This window comes from Xenopus laevis, chromosome 6S, assembly GCF_017654675.1.
Source record: "Xenopus laevis strain J_2021 chromosome 6S, Xenopus_laevis_v10.1, whole genome shotgun sequence".
NCBI lineage: Eukaryota > Metazoa > Chordata > Amphibia > Anura > Pipidae > Xenopus > Xenopus laevis.
Genome location: NC_054382.1, coordinates 4420908 through 4447170, shown reverse-complemented (window position 1 = coordinate 4447170; position 26263 = coordinate 4420908).

Genomic DNA, 26263 nt, shown 5'->3' with positions numbered 1-26263 from the left:
AGTCTACTAGAAAATCATGTAAACTTTAAATAATCCCAACAAGATTGTTTTGCTTCCAGTAAGGATGAACTGTATTTTAGTTGGGCTCAAGTACAAGCTACGGTTTTATTATTACACAGAAAAAGGAAATTATTTTTAAAAATGTGAATGATTTGTTTATAATGGAGTCAATGGGAGACGGCCTTTCCTAAATGCAAAGCTGGATAATGGGTTTCTGGGTAATGGATCCTATACAAGTTTTGGTTTTTAAAAGTAAATGCCACTGCTGATTTGTTACTATAGGTAATAACTCCTGTTAAAACTTTGCAACTTTTAATAAATAACCTCCATATCTGTAACCTTGTTATGAGCTAAGGGGGCCCAGTCTGAAGGTCAGTTAGGGGGAGATTTGGGGTGAGTACTTATTTGTACCCTGGGTACCCCTGGAACTATAGCAGGGTGACTGTTACCCCAATGTTTCTATATATCTGTAACCTTGTTATGAGCTAAGGGGGCCCAGTCTGAAGGTCAGTTAGGGGGAGATTTGGGGTGAGTGTTTATTTGTACCCTGGGTACCCCTGGAACTATAGCAGGGTGACACCCCAATGTTTCTATATATCTGTAACCTTGTTATGAGCTAAGGGGGCCCAGTCTGAAGGCCAGTTAGGGGGAGATTTGGGGTGAGTGTTTATTTGTGCCCTGGGTACCCCTGGAACTATAGCAGGGTGACTGTTACCCCAATGTTTCTATATATCTGTAACCTTGTTATGAGCTAAGGGGGCCCAGTCTGAAGGTCAGTTAGGGGGAGATTTGGGGTGAGTGCTTATTTGTACCCTGGGTACCCCTGAAACTATAGCAGGGTGACACCCCAATGTTTGTATATATCTGTAACCTTGTTATGAGCTAAGGGGGCCCAGTCTGAAGGTCAGTTAGGGGGAGATTTGGGGTGAGTGTTTATTTGTACCCTGGGTACCCCTGGAACTATAGCAGGGTGACTGTTACCCCAATGTTTCTATATATCTGTAACCGTGTTATGAGCTAAGGGGGCCCAGTCTGAAGGTCAGTTAGGGGGAGATTTGGGGTGAGTGTTTATTTGTACCCTGGGTACCCCTGGAACTATAGCAGGGTGACTGTTACCCCAATGTTTCTATATATCTGTAACCGTGTTATGAGCTAAGGGGGCCCAGTCTGAAGGTCAGTTAGGGAGAGATTTGGGGTGAGTGCTTATTTGTGCCCTGGGTACCCTTGGAACTATAGCAGGGTGACTGTTACCCCAATGTTTCTATATATCTGTAACCTTGTTATGAGCTAAGGGGGCCCAGCCTGAAGGCCAGTTAGGGGGAGATTTGGGGTGAGAGTTATTTGTGCTCAGGGTACCCCTGGAACTATAGCAGGGTGACTGTTACCCCAATGTTTCTATATATCTGTGACCTTGTTATAAGCTAAGGGAACCCAGTCTGAAGGTTATTTAGGGGGAGATTTGGGGTGATCGCTTATTTGTGCCCAGGGTACCCCTGGAACTATAGCAGGGTGACTGTTACCCCAATGTTTCTATATATCTGTAACCTTGTTATGAGCTAAGGGGGCCCAGTCTGAAGGCCAGTTAGGGGGAGATTTGGGGAGAGTGTTTATTTGTGCCCTGGGTACCCCTGGAACTATAGCAGGGTGACACCCCAATGTTTCTATATATCTGTAACCTTGTTATGAGCTAAGGGGGCCCAGTCTGAAGGTCAGTTAGGGGGAGATTTGGGGTGAGTGCTTATTTGTGCCCTGGGTACCCCTGGAACTATAGCAGGGTGACACCCCAATGTTTCTATATATCTGTAACCTTGTTATGAGCTAAGGGGGCCCAGTCTGAAGGCCAGTTAGGGGGAGATTTGGGGTGAGTGCTTATTTGTACCCTGGGTACCCCTGGAACTATAGCAGAGTGACACCCCAATGTTTCTATATATCTGTAACCTTGTTATGAGCTAAGGGGGCCCAGCCTGAAGGCCAGTTAGGGGGAGATTTGGGGTGAGTGTTTATTTGTACCCCGGGTACCCCTGGAACTATAGCAGGGTGACACCCCAATGTTTCTATATATCTGTAACCTTGTTATGAGCTAAAGGGGCCCAGCCTGAAGGCCAGTTAGGGGGAGATTTGGGGTGAGAGTTATTTGTGCTCAGGGTACCCCTGGAACTATAGCAGGGTGACTGTTACCCCAATGTTTCTATATATCTGTGACCTTGTTATAAGCTAAGGGGACCCAGTCTGAAGGTCATTTAGGGGGAGATTTGGGGTGAGCGCTTATTTGTGCCCAGGGTACCCCTGGAACTATAGCAGGGTGACTGTTACCCCAATGTTTCTATATATCTGTAACCTTGTTATGAGCTAAGGGGGCCCAGTCTGAAGGCCAGTTAGGGGAGATTTGGGGTGAGTGCTTATTTGTACCCTGGGTACCCCTGTAAATACAGCAGGGTGACTGTTACCCCAATGATTCAGAAGCTCCTGAGCATTTAAAGGGCACCTGGAAGTTTGTATCGGAACAGCAAACACAGCGACAGTTTCAATAACAGAACAGAAAATGCAGAAATATAATACAATGAATTGGAGGTGGAAATGGAGCAGGTGATTGTCCCCAGTTCTTATACAGAATAAATTAAATAGTTATTTTTAGATAGAGACAGGGAGGGACATATTTTTTTTTCCTTGTTTTGATGTTTTCGAAGTGAAACATCTGTTGGGGAGCAGGTTGAGCGAAATGAAATTCCACTTACAGAACGTTACATCTTTTAATTGGTTTCCAAAAATAAAACCGGCAGAAAAAGAGAATTTAAATCTGAAAGATCAGTGACCCAACAAATTATACAGAGGAGTCGTCCCATGTCTTATTCAGTCGGCTGCTTAGTGTGTGCCCTGAGAATTAGAAACCTTTACTTCAAAACACTTTTACCATTTACAGTCAGTATTTTTTTTATCTTTATCAAGATGCTAGCAGTTTTATACTACTGATGTAATGATGACGGTTGATGCTGTTGATTTCTTGTACCTGGAAACTGGTAGAAAATGACGTCAGTGAAAATTTGGGATGTTGCTTTGCTTACAACTAAATGACGAAACATCAGATGACTCTTCTCTGCTCACTAACTTTATTTTCTACAAATTTCGGGAATTCTACTATGCAATACATTACAAAAAGAGATTATACAACAAACCTAAGATGCCACAAAATTAAAATTTAATTCTAACAAACTTTCCGCTATCAACTGTCCTTCTTGTCGAAGCTATAAAAATTAACACCTCCCCCCTTTTCAGGCACCTACAGACCCACCGAAGCAGAAGCCGGATCCAGTAACATCAGAGACTGTCGTCTTCTGGGGTCTTCGACTTTGGCAGGTTATTGGTGTTTTCGCAGTCTTTGTGTTGGGAGTCAGTAAGTTTCCTTTTTAGTTACATTTAAGAATTAGAGTTATGTTTATGCATAAATATATATATTTAAAACAACACATACTGTGTAAGCGTTCATCTTTATGAGTCGGTTCTATGATCTGCCACTAGGTGGCGTGTATGAAAGGAGAATGCAGATAAATAGAAACCATCATACCAAGGGTCCGTCAACTTTATATTAAGTATCCAGCTTACATTTAATATGTCTTCTTTATGGATATCTTCTGCATCAGGCAGAATCATAGTTGGATGGAGGCCCACCGGGATTGTGCCACCAAGGATCCTCCTAGGAACAAACAGGGCCATCCTCACGGCATCCCCCCCATGTGCATACATCGTGTCACATCCCATGCCCAGGGGTGCAGGCCTTGGCCGGGGGGTCAGGGCCAGGACCCACTGTGTTTTTCCCTGTTGTCTCGTTGGCTCACTCTGGTGCTGAACTTAAGCTCCCCTGAGTGAAGGCCAAAGAGTTTGAAGTTGGGTTCTTCATCCTTTTATAGACTAGAGCAGGGATACCCAACCTTTTGAACCCGTGAACAACATTCAGAAGAAAAAGGATTTGGGGAGCAACACAAGCATGACAAATTGTCTTGGGGTGCCAAATAAGTACTGTGATTGCCAATTTGGTAGCCCCTTTGTGGATTGTCAACTTACATTTAGACTCTATTTGGCAGTGCACCTGGTTTTTATACAATCAGAACTTCAACCCTCCAAGACTGGAATACAAAAATAAGCTCCTGCTTTGAGGCCACTGGAAGCAACATCCACAGGGTTAGAGAGCAACATGTTGCTCACGAGCTACTGGTTGGGGATCACTGGACTAGAGAATACCCATTTCTCCTCTTGGCCAGCAGAGATCTCCAAGGTCGCATAGATGATGAGTACAGTAACAAGGGACTTCTCATAAGATGGGTGATGGACCATTTATTTCTCCTACACAAAGGTAAACATGTGGCTTAAAACTGTATATGATTTCCAGATATGGTATCAAAGGAATGAGAGCCATCCATAAGTTAAAAATAAAAATACTATATTTAATTCATGTTGAATCCATTCTCGGCAATGCTTATTAGCAATCAGAATCAGAATTTCGCCAATTTTGCTCTCCGCACTAGCGATTCAGCCTGCCTACAGCCACTCCGGCGCTGGAAATGGTATGTGCCAGGTGTGAGGGGACAGCATTAGAAAGTCCAAGCAAGGAGCCCCGAAATGCCCCTACAGTTAGCCCTGAACAAGCCACTTATACAAGCCCTCTCCAGTTTGTAAACCACTGCATTTGTAATTGAAATTCAGGGATCAGCCTCTTAAAGGGAGATCTAAATTCCCCTTCGACAAAAGAAATTGATGTAGACTTATCCACAGTGGTCCTTTTGCAACTTTCTCAACTGTTCTATTGAAAGTGACCTATAGGGTAAAATCACTTTTAGACTGCTAATGCCAAGATTTCCGCTCAACCTCTCTCTTTCGTTATGGTCAGTAAACCTGAGAGCATGGACTTTCAGAGACAGCTGTTGATTTAAAAAATCTCTAAAAACAGAAAACATTATTTTATCAGAAATGTTTTTTGCCATAATTTTGGCCAGTTCCACTCAAGATGCAGGCATGGCCATACCAAAAAAACTCAACTCATCAACAGAGTCCCTTTATCTCTTCTTCAGCTGAGGTTGTCCTGTTGATGATGCACAGCTTGTTTGGCACTGCTGAGCTCCTTAGTGGCTCCAGGGGTTTTCTACAGAGTTGGCCCTTTCTGTGCACTTCTCAGCCATATTTGGTCAGAGGTCTACCACCAGCCATGACTTCCTGTGCTCCTTCATGGCTTTTCTTCCTTTTGTTATGGCACTTAGTTGTTTTCCTAGCAATTGGGTGGACTCATCATGGCTACATGTGCTGTTGACCACAGCCTGGGAATTTTTTTTTATTCCAGACTGCATTGAATTCTACAGAACTCATCCAGCAGCATTCATGGCCAGCATGATGATATTAGATGGTTTACTACAGTTCTGTTGCCTATTTCTAGGCAATATCACCTTCATATCGATCTGGGAATGGTGGATGATTGGTTTATCTGTATTGCATTTTTTCCCAAATATTATCCAGACTTTTGAGCTTCAGCAGGTCTATGCCCCTTATATGAGGCCAAGAATCACATGAGGCTGAAGAGAGAGGAGCAATGTTCTATCCAGTAAAAACATATCTCCTAATCCTCATTCATCAAGCAATGCATTGTGCTACTTGAATATATTCCTTACAAACCAGCTCTCCCTGATAATCCAGTTGGGTTTAGGGACTATTTTCATTACTTATTCATGTTTATGGCTGATGTGACAGTGAGTTATATTAATGAGGCCAAAGGCAATAACAAAGTATATGTGTTATTACCAGTTGACCGTAAGCTTCAGTGTCTGGTTGGGAAGATGTTCCTTCAACTTGCTGGTAATTTTTTTGTTTGATATTAATTTGAGATGAATTCAGTCTATGGCATGATTATTTATTGAGGTCCCTTAGAATAATTGGTCTGATTGTGGATTAAAAGAAAATGCTTTAGGCATATTAGGTTCATCATTAAATACTTTTCCTGATCTGATGTGACTATAAAACACACTCACGCTGGATAGGATGTTAAATAAATCTGTTTCATAACTTGTTATTTTTACATTTGAGATATTAAAGGGTTTTTTAAGGGGTTCCTACTATCTTTTCTGCTTTAAACAATTTCTGTAAACAACTGGCGCCAAACAGTAGGGATCATTTGTTAAGTGAAGGTCGCAGGGTGCAATGTAAAGTGTGAAGTCACATGTAGGCTTTTCCGCTCCTGTCCTCTACTAGATGAACAAGATAGGGGGTGCCCTGTACTTACGACCTGCCCTATGCCCTTCAACCTTCAAAGAGTGGAATGCTCAGCCAGACACCAGCTATATTCTTTTAGAATGATTAATAGGGGCAAGTTTTTGTGCCCATTACAGTGTTTGATTCAGAGATCTCTCTAAATGGTCCCTAATGCATTTCTAAAATGATGTAGATACTAAAGTTTTTATCCAATAAACAACAGATTAAGATACTTTTCTCTGGGGAAACTCCCAGGAATCCCTGGCTCCATTCTGTGTCAACCCATCACTTGGAAAGATACCCTGGAGCTTCATCCAAATTCTGGGTAGAGATCTGGTGAAGTCTACTCTGAAGGTAAAAAGTCCCCTCCAGATATGCCAGGATGAGTCTTCTAAGGCTTCTCCATGTTACAAATATGATAGCTAGATGATTGATTAATGGAAAAATACTCTAAAAAAATCAATCTAGTTATTTTGTGTCCGCTTTCTGTTTTTTTTTCATGAAGTCATCACTTTGTGCTGTATATTCAAATGCCGTATTCCCAGGACCAAGAAGGAGATCGAGGCACAAAATGCTCAGCGGCAGGCGGGCAAGGACTACGCCGACAAACTGGAGACAGTTCCACCCTTGAACGAATTGACAGACATTCCTGGAGGTAACACCTTATGGACTTCATATGTCCCTGGGGCCCTTTTCTAGTTGAAGGTTTGCAAAATCATCCAAATAGTGGATTGTGCAAAGCAGAATATCCCTCTGGTCTAGTCTGGAAGATTCACAACAGAGGCGAAAATGGGATTCATTTGTAAATGTCAGAAGGCAACACGTAGAGTACTCCAGGCAGTATTGGAAGCAAACGAGCTGAATGTCTCGGCCCAGCATGCCTGTAAAGCAAATGGCTCTGTTTAAAGGAAATGTATACCATATTATTTTCCTAAATGCAGCCATATGTCTGTAGGTATATTTGCAGCCATTTTCTTCCTTAGAGTAGAGAATAAAAATGAAACATTGAAAAGTAAAAAATCTAGAAAAAAACTCCAGATAAACAGGGACCTCAGGAGACCTGGATAATTTATGAATGATTGTTACTGTCTGTTTGTGTGACTTTTTGTTGCTATGGGTAATCATATGAGGCAAATATGGGCAGTGGTAGCTCAATAAATGAGGTCCATGTTGTGTTGACATCCCAACTACGGTAAAAGGCATTGTCAGGGCAGTGTCAAAACTACCACACACACCAAGCTGTGTTGGAAGGCGAAGGCTACAGAACCATTATTAGACAATACATCCAGAAGACTTAAAATAAGTGAATTTAAAATTGATGAGGGGCTATTCTAAGCACTTTTGTAATTTACATTCATTATTTATTTTGTTTTTATTTTAAGATATTACAGGATACAGGTACTGTTAATATGAATGAATTGTGTTACAACAGCGCCACCTGCTGGTCAGTTTCCCACCAGTCTGACCAGCAAATAGTCAAGGAAGAAGTTGTCAGGAGAAAGAAAGAGGCTGATGTTCTTCTGCTTAGGAAAGATGTGAGAAAGGTTTCTAATATTATTCCTAAGCAGAAGAACATAAGAGCAGCCTCTTTTTTTTTGTACTTTATTGCTTTTTTTTTTTTGCTTTGCCTAACTTAACTCCTTCTGCTCTCCCTGTATTGCTTTCTGTCTATAGGGTCTTCTGTCAGTCTTCAAACTCTCTCTGGTCAAGTCCAGTCTAGATCCCACAGGTCTTTACCTGTTCTGAAAGAAGAAGATGAAGTGACTCTTCAAGGGAACTAGAGACTTTCTCTATCTCATTCTTACTCTTTCTCACACTAGAAGAATCTTCTTTTCTTGGGCTCCGTCATACAAATTATGCCTAAAGGGATACATTGATTCATATTGACTCCAGTTATGCAACTTGGAGCTTAACAGCTTGAAAGAACCATGCCCAGTGTCTCCTTATTAACTGCTGTTTGCAGAATGTTTTACTAACTGGTAAAATTGAAATTGCCAACACTAAGGGGGGCTGATTCATCAAAAGTTGAACGTTAGAGGTTTTTTTTTTTTTACCTTGAATGACCTTGAATGAACTCAGTTGACCTCAAAACTGGAAAAGTATCTTATTTAAGAAAAAACTCGAATGTCTAAAACTCGAATAAATATTACCGACCTGAAGACTCAAATTTGAATTCAAATTTGAATTCAACTTAACTGAAATCTAGTTTTTCTCTAAAAAAAACTCGAATGTCAGAAAGGCTATTAATATCTTCAAATGGGTTACTGGACCTCTGCCATTGACTTCTACATGAACTCGGCAGGTTTTAGGTGGTGAATAGGTGGTTTTTAGTTGTTCCCAGGGTCAAGATATGATAAATCTTGAATTTGAAAAAGCTTATGGTGGGAAATAAGCAACCTCTACTTTTGACAGCATCCATATCATTTGAGTGGTGGAAGGGAGTGGTTATGTGTGCCAGTAGAATTAAATTGGCTCCATCTGTAGCTGTTGTTACTAAAGCCTATTCATTAATCCATTTAATCATCACTAGGAATCATTTTTATAGACCACTGGAAAGCGCAAACTCTATTTTTGGTAACTATCATATTTTTTTAATTAAGCTAAAATTGGTTTGAAACATCAAAAATTAATTGGATCCAGCTGCAGAAAGCTCACAAATCTCTATATATGCTGAAATGATTTTCACACAATGTAATACATTTTCATAACATTATTGAATGTGAGTGCACAGTATTTAAATGAAATAAATTCATAAATAATCCCGGACTTTACCCATTCGCCATAATTGACTCTAACTTTGGGCTGCAGTATGGAGATGGCAGTGGAACTTATCTTTTAAGATCTTTTTTTTAACTTTTCAGATTTATCGTTCTAATTGTAAAATTATGCAAGTTAAAAGAACAGCGCTGCAATTAAATCCCCTCTTATAAATCAGTAGGAACACATGAAGAACATTCCCCTACTAATGCCTTGGATCTTTCATTTTCTGCTGTAGGAACCTTTTAATTGGGTTGGAAATATCACTTTTTGGAATGGAAAGAAAACAACGTATCTCCCAGAGTTTAATTCTAAATTAAATTCACAAAATAATGGGCTTTCTTGCTGATGTAAAGCATATAAATATTTTTAGCAGCCAATATGAAATTTTCCGTTAAAATTCTAATTGCACTAAGCCATGGTTGATTGGTTGTTTTGAGTTAATAGACTGGGGAAGAATTCTTGTAAATTTCTATAAATTACTGTAGTTTACAGTTTCTGCAGTTCTAGTGTTAGACCGGGGCACCTGAGCCCACCAGAGAACCTTACCTCAGAGAGACCCTATAAGTTGGCATCTACTATATTGGACCGATTCTGCCAGAACTCCCTATTATATCTCTGACTTGACCTTTGTAGAGGAAGAGGAGGTAGAGGCGCGCTCAACTTAAATTGATCCTAGTGGGAGTCTCTTTGCAAAAATTGTAGTGTTCAAGAGGGTGGGGCAAAGATTAGTGGTGGTGTATGCACATGAAGGAGAATATCTGGGGCTTATTAAGGTTAACATAAATGCAGATGGTTTTGGATCAATTTATTGAAGGATCAAATAGATTTCAATTGCCACTAGAAAGTTGAGGTAAGATGTAACAAAGGACGAAGGAGAACAGAGCTGGAAGAAGGTTTCGATAAGGAAGAGGAAGGTATAAAGGAGGAGAAAGGGGAAAAAACAGCAAAGCCTCAAAAAAGGGCCCAAAAGAGGTGGAATTGTATTGAGGGGGTGGGGAGGTTTGTTGAGGATCAAAAAAATTAAAAGTAAGAAGGAACATTAAGGATTAATGGAAAATGGACATTGAAGGGGTTTGGAGTCTCTAAAGCCCTTGGGGAAGTGTCAGGAATTTCAGCCATGTGGTGATTGATCCCTGTATTTGCCTGTTGAGTCAATTGAGGCATTTTTAGTTTTCTGTTGTGAATAACTCCTGATTTAGATAAGGTTCTGTTAATTTCTTATTTCGGGCCTACATAAGCCTGCCTCATGCCACTGCCAGTTACTTGGTCCTTAAGCTCTCCTGCTAAACTGCCCCAGTGCTGTTACCCAACAACAACCAATCTGCAAATATTTTTGAAAAAATGCTTTTTTAACCAAAAGCCAATGTTTGATTTGTCATTATGAGTAACTGCACTATTACTAATTAGCAACTATGTTAAATAATTAGCCACATAATGAACAATCTGCAGTATCATTACAGTAGGTTTATTGTTTACAGAACACCACTTATCATTTGGATGAGGTTATGGGGCCCAGTAACTTCCAGTTACACAACTAATGACCAATATGTATGTAAGGCAGGGGTCCCTGACCTATTTTATTTTTTTTTTACTTGTGGGCAACATTCAAATGTAAAAAAAAGTTGTAGAGCAACACAAGCATGCAAAAAGTTGCTGAGGGTGCCACTTATGGGCTGTGATTGACTCTTGGTAGCCCTATGTTGAATGGCAGCCTATACAACCAAAACTTGCCTCCAAGCCAGGAATTCTAATATAATCACCTGCTTTGAGGTCACTGGGAGCAACATCCAAGGGGTTCGGTGACCAACATGTTGCCTTGTCGCTCACACCATTTAGCTCAACCATTTCTTAGTCCTTTGACTTGAGTAGGATGTTTTGACATTTGGAATTGTCCCAATATTTCATCAAGAATGGCTGCACTGATAAGTCAAATAGTTCTGCGACCCATGCTGGGTTACCCAGAACAACAAATCATACATCTACTTTCAAATGATTGGCAATCTGCAGATAGGCAGACCTGACAGGGAACTGCAGTTTTTTTCACTGTGCAAAGGCAGAGCTGTTATTGGCTGGCTCCATGGGAGGACCAATAGGACACACCCAGCTCTCTTCTGTAACATTGAGATGGACTGGAGGGGATCTATGAAGAAGAATTAATGATCAGGAAACCTGTTATTCAGAAAGCTCTGAGTTAAGGGAGGCCATCTCCTATAGACTCCATTCTAATGAAATTATTCCAATTTTTTTAAAAATGAATTGCCTTTTCTCTTTAATAAAGGAAAAGTACCTTGTACTTGATCAGTAAATGTAATGCTTATTGGAGGCAAAGCAATCCTTTTGAGTTGAATTATGTTTAAATTATTTTTTACTAAAGGTTATTTATTAAAGTCCGAATGTTAAAAACGTGAAAGATTCAAGTTTTTTTCACTAGGAAACACAAATTATTAGTGGAATAAAAAAACACACATTTTTTCGAGATTTATTTTACCCCGATGCTGCAAAAAGCCCAAATCAGAAAATCTGCCATCTCAGACCTGTCGAGGTCCTGTATAAGTCAAAGGGAGAGTCACCTATCTCAAATTTAAGTTATCGGGGTCTTCGGGAGTTTTCTGGCAAAAAATTTAAAAAATCGAGCAATTCAGGAAAAAAAGCCTGAAAAACTTGTACAATTAGGGAACAACCCCCAAACATTTCAAGCAATTCGGGTTTTCGCTCGAGTCTTTTTTATTAATATTAATAATAATTAATAAAATAAGCTAAAATCGGCCATGGGAGTGTGGTTGTGGTTTTTATAAATAAAATATGAGATAAATTCAGATTTTAGTAAATAACCCCCTTAAGATATGGATCCAAATTATGGAAAGATCCCTCATTCAGAAAACTCCAGGGCATTCTGGATAAGAGGTCCCATATCAGTATTATTCACCATAGTCCACAGGTTGAGAGGGATTTTAAAATCAACTGTCTCTGACATGCAGCCTGGACTTGTTTCCAGCAGATCTGAAAATAAATGAAATTGTTTTAAGAATGATTTCTTCCCAAATCATGATCTCCATTTGCAGCTGGAGGGGAAGGAGTGGGAATGAATGGATTTGGCTACAGGCAGCTTCTTCTCACCAGACAAGCCCTGTTAGAGCTATTAGAGAAATAGAATGAATTTACACATTTCCCGTAAAAACCCCATTTATTAGAAGGAAATTTCACACGTCTCAGTCTAAACTCTCTGGGTGTTCTGTTTGGTTCCTCTCCATGCCGTCCCCCTCAAAAGCCATGTTCCACTTTATTTTTCACTGTTGGCATTGCTAAAGAACTAACAAGGCTATTTACAAGCTTATTTTTATACTTTTATTTTAGTTATTTAATCAACAGTTCTGGATGTGTAGTTGGCCTCCGATCACAGGGACATTAAGGGGCAGATTCAATAAGGGTCGAATTTCGAAGTAAAAAATACTTCGAAATTCGACCCTCGAATTGAAATCCTTCGACTTCGAATATCGAAGTCGAAGGATTTAGCGCTAAACGTTCGTTCTATCGATCGAATGATTTTTCGTTCGATCGAACGATTAAATCCTTCGAATCGAACGATTCGAAGGATTTTAATCCAACGATCGAAGGAAAATCCTTCGATCAAAAAAAGTTTAGCAAGCCTATGGGGACCTTCCCCATAGGCTAACATTGACTTCGGTAGGTTTTATCTGCCGAAGTAGGGGGTCGAAGTTTTTTTTAAAGGGAAAGTACTTCGACTATCGAATGGTCGAATAGTCGAACGATTTTTCGTTCAAAACGTTCGAATCGAAGTCGAAGGTCGTAGTCGAAGGTCGAAGTAGCCCATTCGATGGTCGAAGTACCCAAAAAATACTTCGAAATTTGAAGTATTTTTCATTCGAATCCTTCACTCGAGCTTAGTGAATGGGCCCCTAAGGAACAATTTGTGTATCTCTGCTTATAGTTGTCTAGTAAGAGATGTGTCAGTGCCTTTCATCTTTTAATGGCTTTCTCTAGAAATATAATAAATAGTGATTCACGAATTTCCAGCAAAATTTGCAAAATGGCTAAATATTAGCAAAACACAAATTTTGATGCAGGAGTCAAAAAGTTTTTTGACGCTGGCAACAATTCCGAGGCGCATTGAAGTCAATGGGCGTTGGAATTGTCGCCAGCGTCAAAAAAAATTATTATGTATTGTAATGTAATGTATTTGCCGTCTGTTGAATAAATTCGCCCATCACTAATAATAAATAAAGATACTGTAGTTACAATCTCAGCTGCCATAAAGCAGGACAGTTGCTTACAATGGGGATCAGATTGGATCTGTGCAGCCACTGGGACAGCATGTTCTGTTATACAGATAGCTAGAATCTCAGCTGCCATAAAGCAGGACAGGACTGCTGCTTACAATGGGGATCAGATAGGATCTGTGCAGCCACTGGGACAGAATGTTCTGTTATACAGATAGCTAGAATCTCAGCTGCCATAAAGCAGGACAGGACTGCTGCTTACAATGGGGATCAGATAGGATCTGTGCAGCCACTGGGACAGAATGTTCTGTTATACAGATAGCTAGAATCTCAGCTGCCATAAAGCAGGACAGGACTGCTGCTTACAATGGGGATCAGATAGGATCTGTGCAGCCACTGGGACAGAATGTTCTGTTATACAGATAGCTAGAATCTCAGCTGCCATAAAGCAGGGCAGGACTGCTGCTTACAATGGGGATCAGATAGGATCTGTGCAGCCACTGGGACAGAATGTTCTGTTATACAGATAGCTAGAATCTCAGCTGCCATAAAGCAGGGCAGGACTGCTGCTTCCAATCGGGATCAGATAGGATCTGTGCAGCCACTGGGACAGAATGCTCTGTTATACAGATAGCTAGAATCTCAGCTGCCATAAAGCAGGACAGGACTGCTGCTTACAATGGGGATCAGATAGGATCTGTGCAGTCACTGGGACAGAATGTTCTGTTATACAGATAGCTAGAATCTCAGCTGCCATAAAGCAGGGCAGGACTGCTGCTTACAATGGGGATCAGATAGGATCTGTGCAGTCACTGGGACAGAATGCTCTGTTATACAGATAGCTAGAATCTCAGCTGCCATAAAGCAGGACAGGACTGTTGCTTACAATGGGGATCAGATAGGATCTGTGCAGCCACTGGGACAGAATGCTCTGTTATACAGATAGCTAGAATCTCAGCTGCCATAAAGCAGGACAGGACTGCTGCTTACTGATTTTTATAATTTGCATAAAATGATTAAACGATTACAATGTTATGTGATTAATTGGAACTGGAAGTTCTTTTCTAAGTTAGTTGAGAATTCTTTGTTGTGCACAATTTAAATGCAGTATAGCTGAAAGTTCCCTCAGCAATTAGTCATTCCCATTGCTGAAATTAATGTTAATTATTGTGTTAAAAAACAGACCTTTCCATACACAGAAAATCTGCTTGTGCTGTTGCAGTTTTCAATAGATTTATGCCAAATATTATGCAATTTAGCAAGTAATCAGACAGAAAGAACACTCTGGATGGAGCCCAAGTAGCTTTTTATTATGCCGAATTCACCCTTCATCTGCTGTTCAGCCCGGGCTACAAGTGCTGTACAAAAATAAATCTGTATTTAACATTTATTTAATTTCTTTTGGTCAAATCCTATTTGGAAGCAGCGCTATAAAAATGTACAAGTACGAGCGAACTCCTTGTTTATCCAAAGTAAACGGTGAGAAATATGCTTGCTATTTTGGTTATATGAAGGGAATCCTGCTCAAGTCGCCACTTGCTGCCGCAGTATAGAGGCTTCTTTATTATTTCCAGGAATAAAACATTTCTGACTCATCGACACAAATGGGAGACACTTTGGAAACAGGGAATATTGCGTCCGATTTCTACAACCATAGTTACCCTCTGCATGACGTATATAATATACAAGTACAATAATGTGGTAATAACCAGTAAATTATGTCATTTATTTGTCACTCTTTGGTGCTGGATGTTGCCAAGCTTATTGGCCCATGTACAGATGAAATCGGGATTTTATATTTTGTCATGTTGTGTCATTTAGAGATCAGGGATCCCCAACCTTTTTTATCTATAAACCCCATTCAAGAGTAAAATGGGTTGGGGAGCAACACAAGCATGATAAAAGTCCTTGGGTGCCAAATAAGGGCTGCAATTGGCTATTTGGTAAACCCTATGTGGACCCAGAGTCTACAGGAGGCTCTGTTTGGCAGTACAACTGTTTTTTATGAATGCAAAACAAAGAGAGCAACATCCAAGGGGTTGGTGAGTAGGGATGTAGCGAACCGCCGATAATGTGTTCGCGAACGCCGTTCGCGAACACCGGCAAAAAATGCGAACAGTTCGCGAACAGTTCGCGAACTTCGAACATCCGAAAATCGTTCGATTCGAACGATCGAAGGATTTTAATCGTTCGATCGAACGATTTTCGTTCGAATCGAACGAAAATCGTTCGATTTTAGCGACCGAATGGTCGAATGGTCGAACGATTTTGACGCGAACGCCTATTGGCGAACGTCGCTCGACGTTCGCGAACTTGCGGCGGACGCGAACAGCCGATGTTCGCGCGAACAAGTTCGCCGCAGAACAGTCCGCGACATCCCTATTGGTGAGCAACATGTTGCTCACAAGTGCACAAGAAAAACGGAGCACCACAGGAACCGATTATTGGTCCGTTAAAAAATATAGATTATTGAAGACTCATTAAAAATGGTAAAGGCAAGCCCAGAACATATTGTAGACTGCCCACTTTAGGTGTCTTGTGGCTACCGGCCACTTCCTCCGAAGCTAGCTTCGGAGGAAGTGTCTGGTAACCACGAAATGCGTAAATCTCTATTTTTTAATGGGCGAATAATCGGCTCTTTTGCTGCTCTATTTTTCTTGTGCCCTATATGAAACCTGGCTGTTTGTGCAGCACGCTGGAGCTGAACTCTAACCGGTAAGTGCTCCCTCGTTTATTCATTGCTGAAATGTTGCTCACAAGTCACTGGTTGGGGATCACTGCTCTAGAGTACAATGGCCTTAGTCCATCAGAAGTAATTTACTGGAGAAAATGCACTCAAGCACCATCTAGAGGCAAGATGTAGCACTAAAAAAAATGGTGTCTGGACATTCTGACAAAATGTCAATAACTTCATCCGTATGGGAAATTCCGACAGGTTGCCCAACCAACGACTGGCTCAAAATCAGCAGGTCTGAAAGTGCTGTCAGACGAAGACCACACTGGCCCCAAAGTCAATGGTCAGATCAGCCCAATTTGACCCAGTTCAAGTGTACAGAAGTGAAATTTAATGTAACTAGTTAATATATTGCTCAATTTGTCTAGCAGGTGGAAGCAGCTCTTATCCCTATACAGGATTTTCCTAAAATAGTTCTAGGCTGATGAAACTAGTTTCAGGTGAGGACCATATTAGCCCCAGTGCTAATGCCTGGATCAGCCAATGACCGAATTTGGCTCATTATGCATGTAAGGAGGGGAAATTTCCCTCATTTGGGGGCAGCAGTCATTAAGACTGATCCTGTAGGAGATTTCCCTAGGGAGGTCCCAGAAAACCTATATCAGGGGGTTGGGAAACAGGCTTAATAAACATCTGGAGACAGTAGAGACCTTGAAAGCTTTGCTAATTAGAAGATAATCAGTTCAGTAGAGCTCACCTCAGAGATGAGAGGCGGCTAGACCCACCAGAAAGGGCAGTTGTGTCCCCAATGAGGAGTTTAATGTAGAGGAGTTTCTCGTTTTTTTTTTATTGGAGATTATTGACCTAGACTCTTTGAGATCAGTTCAGGGTCAAACTAGGCTTGCAGGGACCTGTCAACCCAAACCCACTCCCCCTGGACTCTAACTGCCTCCTCTGCCATGATCACAGAAGGTAAAACAGATGCGTCATGTATAGGGTGGCTAGAGGACAAATTGCGCCAGAGTGGGGTGTCTGCACGGATGTTGGGAGGGGTGTGTGCAGGAGGTTGGGCCCTTAAGGTTGCAGCCCGGCAGGCCAACACTGGATCAACTGAATAAATCTTAAAACTCTTGATGAAAAAAATTGTAGCTAAAAACTACTGTAGAAATTAATTAGAGATGTATTTTCAAAGTTGAAATGAAATATTAAATGAAATATTTTAAAATTTCAGTTTTTGAAAAAAAAAATTCGATTTTACAAACTCATTAAAAATGAATCACATTGTGTTTTTTGTGCAATTGCGTTTTCCCCATGTGATTTAATATCATCTGGTTGTTCCAATTCAAGTTTTTATGTACATGTGCTGAAAATTAATCAAAAAAACTGCCTTTGAGTTCATTTCAAGCATTTTGCAAGATTAGAAAAATGTGAATATTAGTGAATCTTCCCCTCCATAACATTTTCAAATTCTTCTGTTGTCAAGTGTTGGCAGTGAAGAAATTATAATTTTCTCCTTTGTTAGTTGTCACATTCTGTTGTGTCAAACTAAAGACAATTTGTCCAAAGTTAAAAACAAAATCTAAAAGCCTAATATTCCGGGTAGAAGCTCTTCATAAACGAACGTGGAGAGTGTTTTATTTGATATTGATTTTTAATAATATCATCAGCTGCGATGAATCAAGATTTGGAGAACAAATGCGAATAACTTTGGGAAAAATTACATTTCGGGAAGCCTTTGATTGGAATTGATTGTGGTGTGTGCCATTTTCCATGGATTCATTCGATTTGCTAAATTCTAACATTATTCTGGGGTATCGATCAAGTCCCTGGCCAACCCCGAGATATTTCATAGATATGGAGAGGATTCTGTTTCTGTCATCTGTTTATATAAGGGGCTTTTATGTTCCAAAAGACAAATGTGGAGACGTTTGGGGGCCAAGCATCTGTGCGACTGAGAAAAGAAAATATTCGAAACTTCTGCTGTGAGCGTAAGAGTCCAGTAAAAGTATTAAAAAATGAAAATTTTATTTAATATACATATAAAAGCAGATTACAGCAGCAGTGAACCGCGCTGCCCACTTAACCCAACCCTAACCTGCAATGATTGGCCAGGTTTCAAGCCAATCCCACCAACCAGTGCTCAACCCACTGGTCATCATGGGTTTTGGGTCAACCATCACTATCATAAAAGCATTAAGTTTATACCCCCTTCAAGTTAATATCCCCTTGCTACCTCTTTGAAGTTTAAATCTTCTCCATAGAGAGTATATGATGGTGACGTTTTGATGGATGTTTTCCAACGGTAGAAAAATGGTGGAGCTAAACTGGCTCTCCTAATGATGTATTCAGAATACCTAGCCCTCCTCTATGGAGTTATTTCAAAGGAAACCAGTTATATATTTACATAGTTGATTTGGGTTGAAAAAAAGAAGACAATTCTCAAAGTTTAATCTCCTTGAATGACCCCGAGCTTATCTATATACTCATGCATCTACAGACCTATAAATACACTCAGATAAATGTATGTTCTGTGTCGCTCAAACCTCCAACATGTGCAAAGGCTCATTTTTGAATGGAACTTAATGCTAAATTATTAGTTCTAGGAGACCATGATTAAAGTATATGTGTTTATTTTTGCCTGAAAACATCCAATATTGTTCGTCAAAGTAATTTTGTTTTCCGCTTTGATGTTTTGCTACATTTGCATGGCCAGTCACAAAAAAGGTTCTCGAATGTCATAAAATTATATTCAAATTCACTTTGCAGGTTCATGGTGTTCCACTCTGACCCTATTGAAAAAGTGGGTTATAGGTGACAGGGAGTATGATTTATTTTTGTTATTAGGCTGCCAACATCAGAAAACGTTGGGGTAATAGCAGGCGGTTTTTAGGGGAAGTTTTCTGGTCTCTCTCCCTGGGGCTATAAGAGGATGGGTCATCAGCAGGACCAGGGATGTGAGTTTTACACCCCCAGTAAATAACTCTCCATAATTATGGAAGCCACTAAAGACCCCCAGGTGAAACTACTCTCTACATCACTGGAAACGGAGAAGGGAAATGTTTTTTTAATCCATTCCAAGGTAGGGGTTCACCCTTTTGTACATCAACCCATCCTGATTGGTTGTTAGGATGGCTCAGTTGTAGATAGAGGCCACCTAGGTCTTACATTGTCCACCACCTTTCTGAAGTTCAGTAGAACACTTGTGACTACTGATTCTCAAACGTTGTATGTGATGTCACAGATAAGTAGCTTGGGGGGGGCTGCATCCTAAAGATGAAAATGAGGAAAATGCTTATTCGCTGTCCAAGATACTATTGAAAGAGCGGGTTAGTTAAAATGTTTGGTGAACACTTACCCACTAATATCGATAACACGATTTATGGTTTCAGCATGTATGAAGAACAAAATCCATCCAAGATGCATTTGTATTATTAAAGGGATTCTGTCATGATTTTTATGGTGTAGTTTTTATTTTTAAATGACACTGTAAAGACACTGCAAATAATTGACTTTACAATATAAAATTTCATTCCTGAACCAACAAGTGTATTTTTTTTTTAGTTTATTATTTAGTAATATTGGTGTGTAGGTGCATTTCAGATCATTTTACCTGGTCGTGTGCTTTCAGAAAGAGCCAGCACTTTAGGATGGAACTGCTTTCTGGCAGGCTGTTGTTTCTCCAACTCAATGTAACTGAATGTGTCTCAGTGGGACCTGGATTTTACTATTGAGTGTTGTTCTTAGATCTACCAGGCAGCTGTTGTCTAGTGTTAGGGAGCTGCTATCAGATTCCCTTCCCATTGTTCTGTTGTTAGGCTGCTGGGGAGGGGAAGGGAGGAAGGTGATACCAGTTTATCAGAGCACAAGTCACATGACTGGGGGCAGCAGGGAAACTGACAATATGTCTAGCCCAATGTCAGATTTCAAAATTAAATATAACATAAATCTGTTTGCTCTTTTGAGAAACAGATTTCAGTGCAGAATTCTGCTGGGGCAGCACTATTAACTGATAGTGATGGGCGAATTTGCGGCATTTCGCTTTGCCGAAAAATTTGCGAATTTCGCGAAACGGCGAATAATTCGCGAAATGGCGCCGGCGTCTCGTTTTTGACGCCGGTGCCCGTTTTTGACGCCGGCGCCCGTTTTTGACGCCGGCGCCCGTTTTTGACGCCGGGGTCCGTTTTTTCGGAAAAAAAATTTCCGCAAATTTTCGTGGGCGTTTCGCGAATTTATTCGCTGGCGGCGAATCGCGCAAATTCGCGCCTGGCGAATAAATTCGGCCATCACTATTAACTGATGCATTTTGAAAAAAAAAAAAGTTTTCCCATGACAGTATCCCTTTAAAGATACTGTTACTCACTGTTTATGGATCCAACACTGTCTTGTCAAAGGACTTGTTATTTCACAAATTATTTTTGAAATTCAGATTTTCTCGGAGAGTAGTAAGTGTGGAAACTAATCTCGTCTACACCTGGCAGGGTATTATTTCTGACAGTATTGCTCATTAAACCACACATTCATCATTTCACTTTTCCATGATGTTGTTGTTTGTGGAGTGATTATATATTCCATTACTTATTTCTCATCAGTAAAAGAAGCTTAAGTGAAGAAAAATGAGTTTATTCTGAATCTTTTAATGACACCTTAATGGGTTCCAGTTATTGCAAAAGAGATGAGACCAATTGTAATTCAGCTGCTTCATCCAGATAAAATAAAAACCCAAAAGGTCTTATGAAAACCTGACAAAGTATAAAATAGCAAAATCATAACTCTCGGATTTGGTTTAAAGGGCAACTTGCAGCTCAAACACAGAATTTCGACGAAGGACTTTGAGGCATGAAATCAGCTTAAAGGGATACTGTCATGGGAAAAAACATTTTTTTCAAACTAAATCAGTTAATAGTGCTGCTCCAGCAGAATTTTGCACTGAAATCCATTCCTCAAAAGAGCAAACAGATTTTTTTATATTCAATTTTGAAATCTGACATGGGGCTAGACATATTGTCAGTTTCCCAGCTGCCCCTGGTCATGTGACTTGTGCTCTGATGAACTTCAGTCACTCTTTACTGCTGTACTGCAAGTTGGAGTGATATCGCCCCCCTCCCTTTCCAAACAAAAGAACAATGGGAAGGTAACCAGATAGCAGCTCCCTAACAAAAGATAACAACTGCCTGGTAGATCTAAGAACAACACTCAATAGTAAAAACCCATGTCCCACTGAGACACATTCAGTTACATTGAGAAGGAAAAACAGCAGCCTGCCAGAAAGCAGTTCCATCCTAAAGTGCAGGCACAAGTCACATGACCAGGGGCAGCTGGGAAATTGACAAAATGTCTAGCCCCATGTCAGATTTCAAAATTGAATATAAAAAAATCTGTTTGCTCTTTTGAGAAATGGATTTCAGTGCAGAATTCCGCTGGAGTAGCACTATTAACTGATGCGTTTTGAAAAAAACATGTTTTTCGATGACAGGATCCCTTTAAGGTCCGACATTGCTAACCACTTTACAATAGAACCCAGAAGAATTCCCAAAAGTTCCATGTTTTTTCAAATTTTTAAAACTTTTCAGTTTTCCAATGGCACGTTAATCAAAGGGGATGTTAGTAGCTTAGTATCAAAGGGATGTTAATAGCGATGCACCGGATCTAGGATTCAGTTTAGGATTTTGAATGTCCATGTTAACACTTCAATAAAAACAATTGAAAAAAAAAAGAATTGCTGGTAAATTTGTATTTCCAGTAGTGATGGGCGAATTTGCACTGTTCCGCTGCACTGAAAAATTTGCAAAATGGCGTCCGTTTTTGGACGCTGGTGTCCATTTTTCGCGAATTTATTCGCTGGTGGCGAATAAAGGCAAATTCGCCGCAAATTCCCCCCTGCGAATAAATTCGCCCATCACTAATTTCCAGCCCTGGCCCTAGTTGGTGCTTTACCGGCTGGAGTAGTAAAAAAACAGCCGGGTGGAAACCTTATTCTCTAGTGAGTTGTTCTTGGGAGATTTGGGGACAAGATGAGGCTTTACTTATTACAAAAAAAGCAAGAATTGTAAATCCAGTAATATTTGTATGAAAGCTAGGAATGCCACGCAATGGAAATATCATTATACACACGCGTCTTCATATTTCCAAGTGCAAACAGCAAAGTATAAACTAGTTCTCTATCAGTTCTTGGCATTTACAGCTTTCAAGTTCATTTCCGTTTATCAGACGTTTCACTATATGAATCAAATACTTTAAGAGCCAATGAATTTAAAACTCAACAGCTGTCGTTTTTTTCACTCGTTTTCTCAACAGCGCGTCCTATTTGTGAATGATTTGCCGCCTATGTCATTTGTAAACATCGCGAGTAATATTATCCCATGTTCTGCGCCCAGCGTGAGGACTATTAGAAGCTTGTCTCCGATTCTGGATTTCAAACACTGCTAAATTCTCCTTTCTGCTTTCCTTATTGACCAGGGTGCATAGTTCTGCACAGTTTTGCCAAGATAAATTCATTTATTAAGAAGCGAGAGCAAATGTCATCCTAAAAATAGCTATGAGTAGTAAATGGACGTTTTGTCTGTCTTTTAAAAATAATGTCACTCCAGGGATATATTTAGTAGAGCCATTGGTATTTATGCTTTATAAGCTTCCACGTGTTTCATGATCTACAGTCTGGCCCCGGGGAGTTGGGTTGAAAAAATCAAGTTACTGGAATCAAACGTTCAGCAGTAAAGTTGGAAGTTTTATTTTCAGACTGAAGAACTTGGTAAGAATTGAATGTGTTGCAGAGATGTATTATTTATTAAAAATAGTGCCCTATAAAAGACAGCGATGGAGAAATGGGGGCACCATACAACTTGGTTATATTACGGTTTCATGAACTCCATGCATCTGATCCAGCCCTCCAGCAGTCGAGCCATAAATGCAAATACACCTTGAAATCTGGCTCCCAAAATGTACAGTATCAAGAGTATAATAGGACACAGTTGTAGGGAATACTTACTTGTTCCAACTACCAGTACCCATACATTTTACCAAAGTTAAAAGTATTTAGGGACCGTAAAGTAACCCAGCAGGTATAGGCAATAATTACTTGTTCCAACTACCAGTACCCCTAATTTTTCCCAAATTTAAAAGTATTTTAGAAAGTATACAGTAACCCCACAGATATAGGAAATACGTGTTCCATCTACTAATAGCCCTATTTTTTCCTAGATTTCCTAAAAAAATATTTAGAGACTATAAAGTAATTAAGTAGGTTTAGGGTATACTTACTTGTTCCAGCTACCAGTACCCCTAATTTTCCCCAAATTGAAAAGTATTTAGAGTCTATAAAGTAACCCTGCAGGTATAGGGAATTCTTACTTGTTTCAGCTACTAGGGATGTAGCGAACGGCGGAAAAAATGTTCGCGAACATATTCGCGAACTTGCGTCAAAAATGCGAACGGTTCGCGAACGTCGCGAACCCCATAGACTTCAATTGGAAGGCGAATTTTAAAAGCTAGAAAAGACATTTCTGGCCAGAAAAATGATTTTAAAGTTGTTTAAAGGGTGCAACGACCTGGACAGTGGCATGCCAGAGGGGGATCAAGGGCAAAAATGTATCTGAAAAATACATTGTTGACACAGCGCTGCCTTTTGTGCTGTAAAGGGCAGAAATCACACTACGTCACTCAGGTGATGTTTCTGGACACGGAATGTGAAAAAGCTCACACAGCGAGGTGGCACTTGGTTAAAGACTGGGCAAACAATGCCTGCAAGGGCAACGTATACAGTAGTGGATACGGAATATATTATTGCTGCTGTATCACTCAGGTGATGTTTACGGACACAGAATTATTATTGTTATTTAGACAGAATGTGGAAAAAGCTCACACAGCTAGGTGGCACTTGCATACCTCCCAACTGTCCCTCTTTTGACCACTCAACCCCCTGTCCCTCTTTTGTACTGGAAAGTCCCTCTTTTCTCTGAACTGAACAGCTAACTTAATTAGCTTTTGGCAAAGAGCTCAGAACAGCTAACAGGTGCAAATAAGATACTTTGTAACAATTTTGACTCTGGTTGGTGCTGGTAGTGGTGAACTACTAGGAGGAGCAGCACACCAGTCCCACTCCCCAACACAGCTAGACTAATAGCACTGGGCTCTTATAGTAGCAAAGTAAAAAAACAAAAAAGAAAATAAAAGCAGTCCTTACAAGGACTATTGGGTTACAGGCAGCAGTCAGCAGATGAGAGATCAGCAGCAGGACAGCTGCCCACAGCAGCTACATACAGAGCACTGCAGTAGAAGGTAGATTACTAGCCAGCAAAGCTAACTAACCTAAAATGTCCCTCAAATCCCTGCAGAGTTCTGTCCCTACAATACAGAGCAGTATCAAGTAGATTACTAGCCAGCAAAGTTACTATCAACTGTCCCTCAAATCACTAAACAGCTCTCTCCCTACACTAGCTCTTCCAAGCACACACAGGCAGAATGAAAAAACGCTGCAGGGCTTCAGTTTATATGTGGAAGGGGAGTGGTCCAGGGGGTGTAGGGGTGGTCCAGGAGGGAGAGCTTCCTGATTGGCTGCCATGTATCTGCTGGTCTGGGGTGAGAGGTCAAAAATAAGCGCCAGCTAAGGCGAACCCAAATTGGCGAACGTCGCGCGACGTTCGCGAACATTCGGCGGACGCGAACAGTCGATGTTTGCGCGAATTAGTTCGCAGGCGAACAGTCCGCGACATCCCTATCAGCTACCAGTACCCCTAATTTTTCCTAAATTTAAAAATATTTAGAGACTATAAAGTAACCAAGTAGGTGTAGGGAATACTTACTTGTTCCAGATACCAGTACCCCTAATTTTTCCCAAATGTAAAAATATTTAGAGACTAGAAAGTTTATAGTCTCTAAATATTTTTAAATCTGGGAAAAATTAGGGGTACTGGTATCTGGAACAAGTAAGTATTCCCTATACCTGCGGGGTTACTTTATGGTATAAAGCTACCAGTACCCCTTATTTTCCCCAAAGGTAAAAGTATTTAGACCATAAAGTAACCCCACTTTTGCTTTTCTTTTTTTTAGGTATGTCTATAGGGGTGAGCACATTTTTTCACCTGATACAGATTTGCTGCTAAATTCTTGTTTTGCCACTCTCCAAAACAAGAATTTAGCAGACGTGTAACATAATTTTGCAATGTGTTTGTTTTTGCTGGAAAAAAATTGCGTATTTTTTTCACAATGGAAAAAAGGCAAGTTAAAGCACTAATAGCAGATTTATAATTTTGCCATGCATTACGTTTCGTCGGGGAAAAAAATGCTGACAGAAAAACACCAACAGTGTGTCATGCCCAGTAGCCCAAACCCCACACTAGAATGATCAGCAGGGCCACTGGGTTAATATTTAAAGGAATTGTTCAGAATAAAAACAAAAACTGGGTAAATAGATAGTCTGTGCAAAATAAAAAATGTTTCTAATATAGTTAGTTAGCCAAAAATGTAATGTATAAAGGCTCTAGTGATTCAATGTCAAACATATCAGTCAGGACTCTACTTCCTGGTTTTCCGCTCTCTTGACTGGTTACCCTGGTTACCAGGCAGTAACCAATCAGAGACTTGAGGGGAGGCCACATGGGTCATATACGTTGCTTCTGAATCTGAGCTGAATGCTGAGGATCAATTACAAACTCACTGAACAGAAATGTCCCATGTGGCCCCCCTTATAGTCACTGACTAACTCAGAGTTAGAGAGCTGAAAAGCAGGAAGTTGGATTCTGGCTGTTTTATTAGACATCTGTTCAATCCAGCCTTTATACATTACATTTTTGCCTAACTAACTATATTAGATACATTTTTTATTTTGCACAGCCTATCTATTTACCCAGTTTTTATTTTTATACTGAACTGTTTCTTCAAAGTATAAACTAGGAGGGAGTAGACTGGCAAGGAGACTAGAATGATGCTTTGCAGCAAGAGTTTATTTAGCCAACATATAGTAAATGAGTTCAATAGAATGCAGGATAATGAAATAACTGACTGGCTCAGCAGCTCAAAGTAAACAAAAGTCCAGGGAAAGGCATACACTAGCCAAAAAGGGAAACAAGAACAGTGAGCTTTGGAAAACAGGAACAAGATCAGGGTAATACCAGCACGGGAGAGAGTCTAGAAGAAAGGTCAGACTGGAACTTGGAGTGAAGGAATAGAGGAAAAAACTTCGAATTTCGAATGTTTTTTTTGGCTACTTCGACCATCGAATTGGCTACTTCGACCTTCGAATCGAACAATTCGAAATAAAAATCGTTCGACTCTTCGATCATTCGATAGTCGAAGTACTGTCTCTTTAAGAAACGAATAGCGCTAAATCCTTCGACATTCGAAGTCGAAGGATTTTACTTCGACC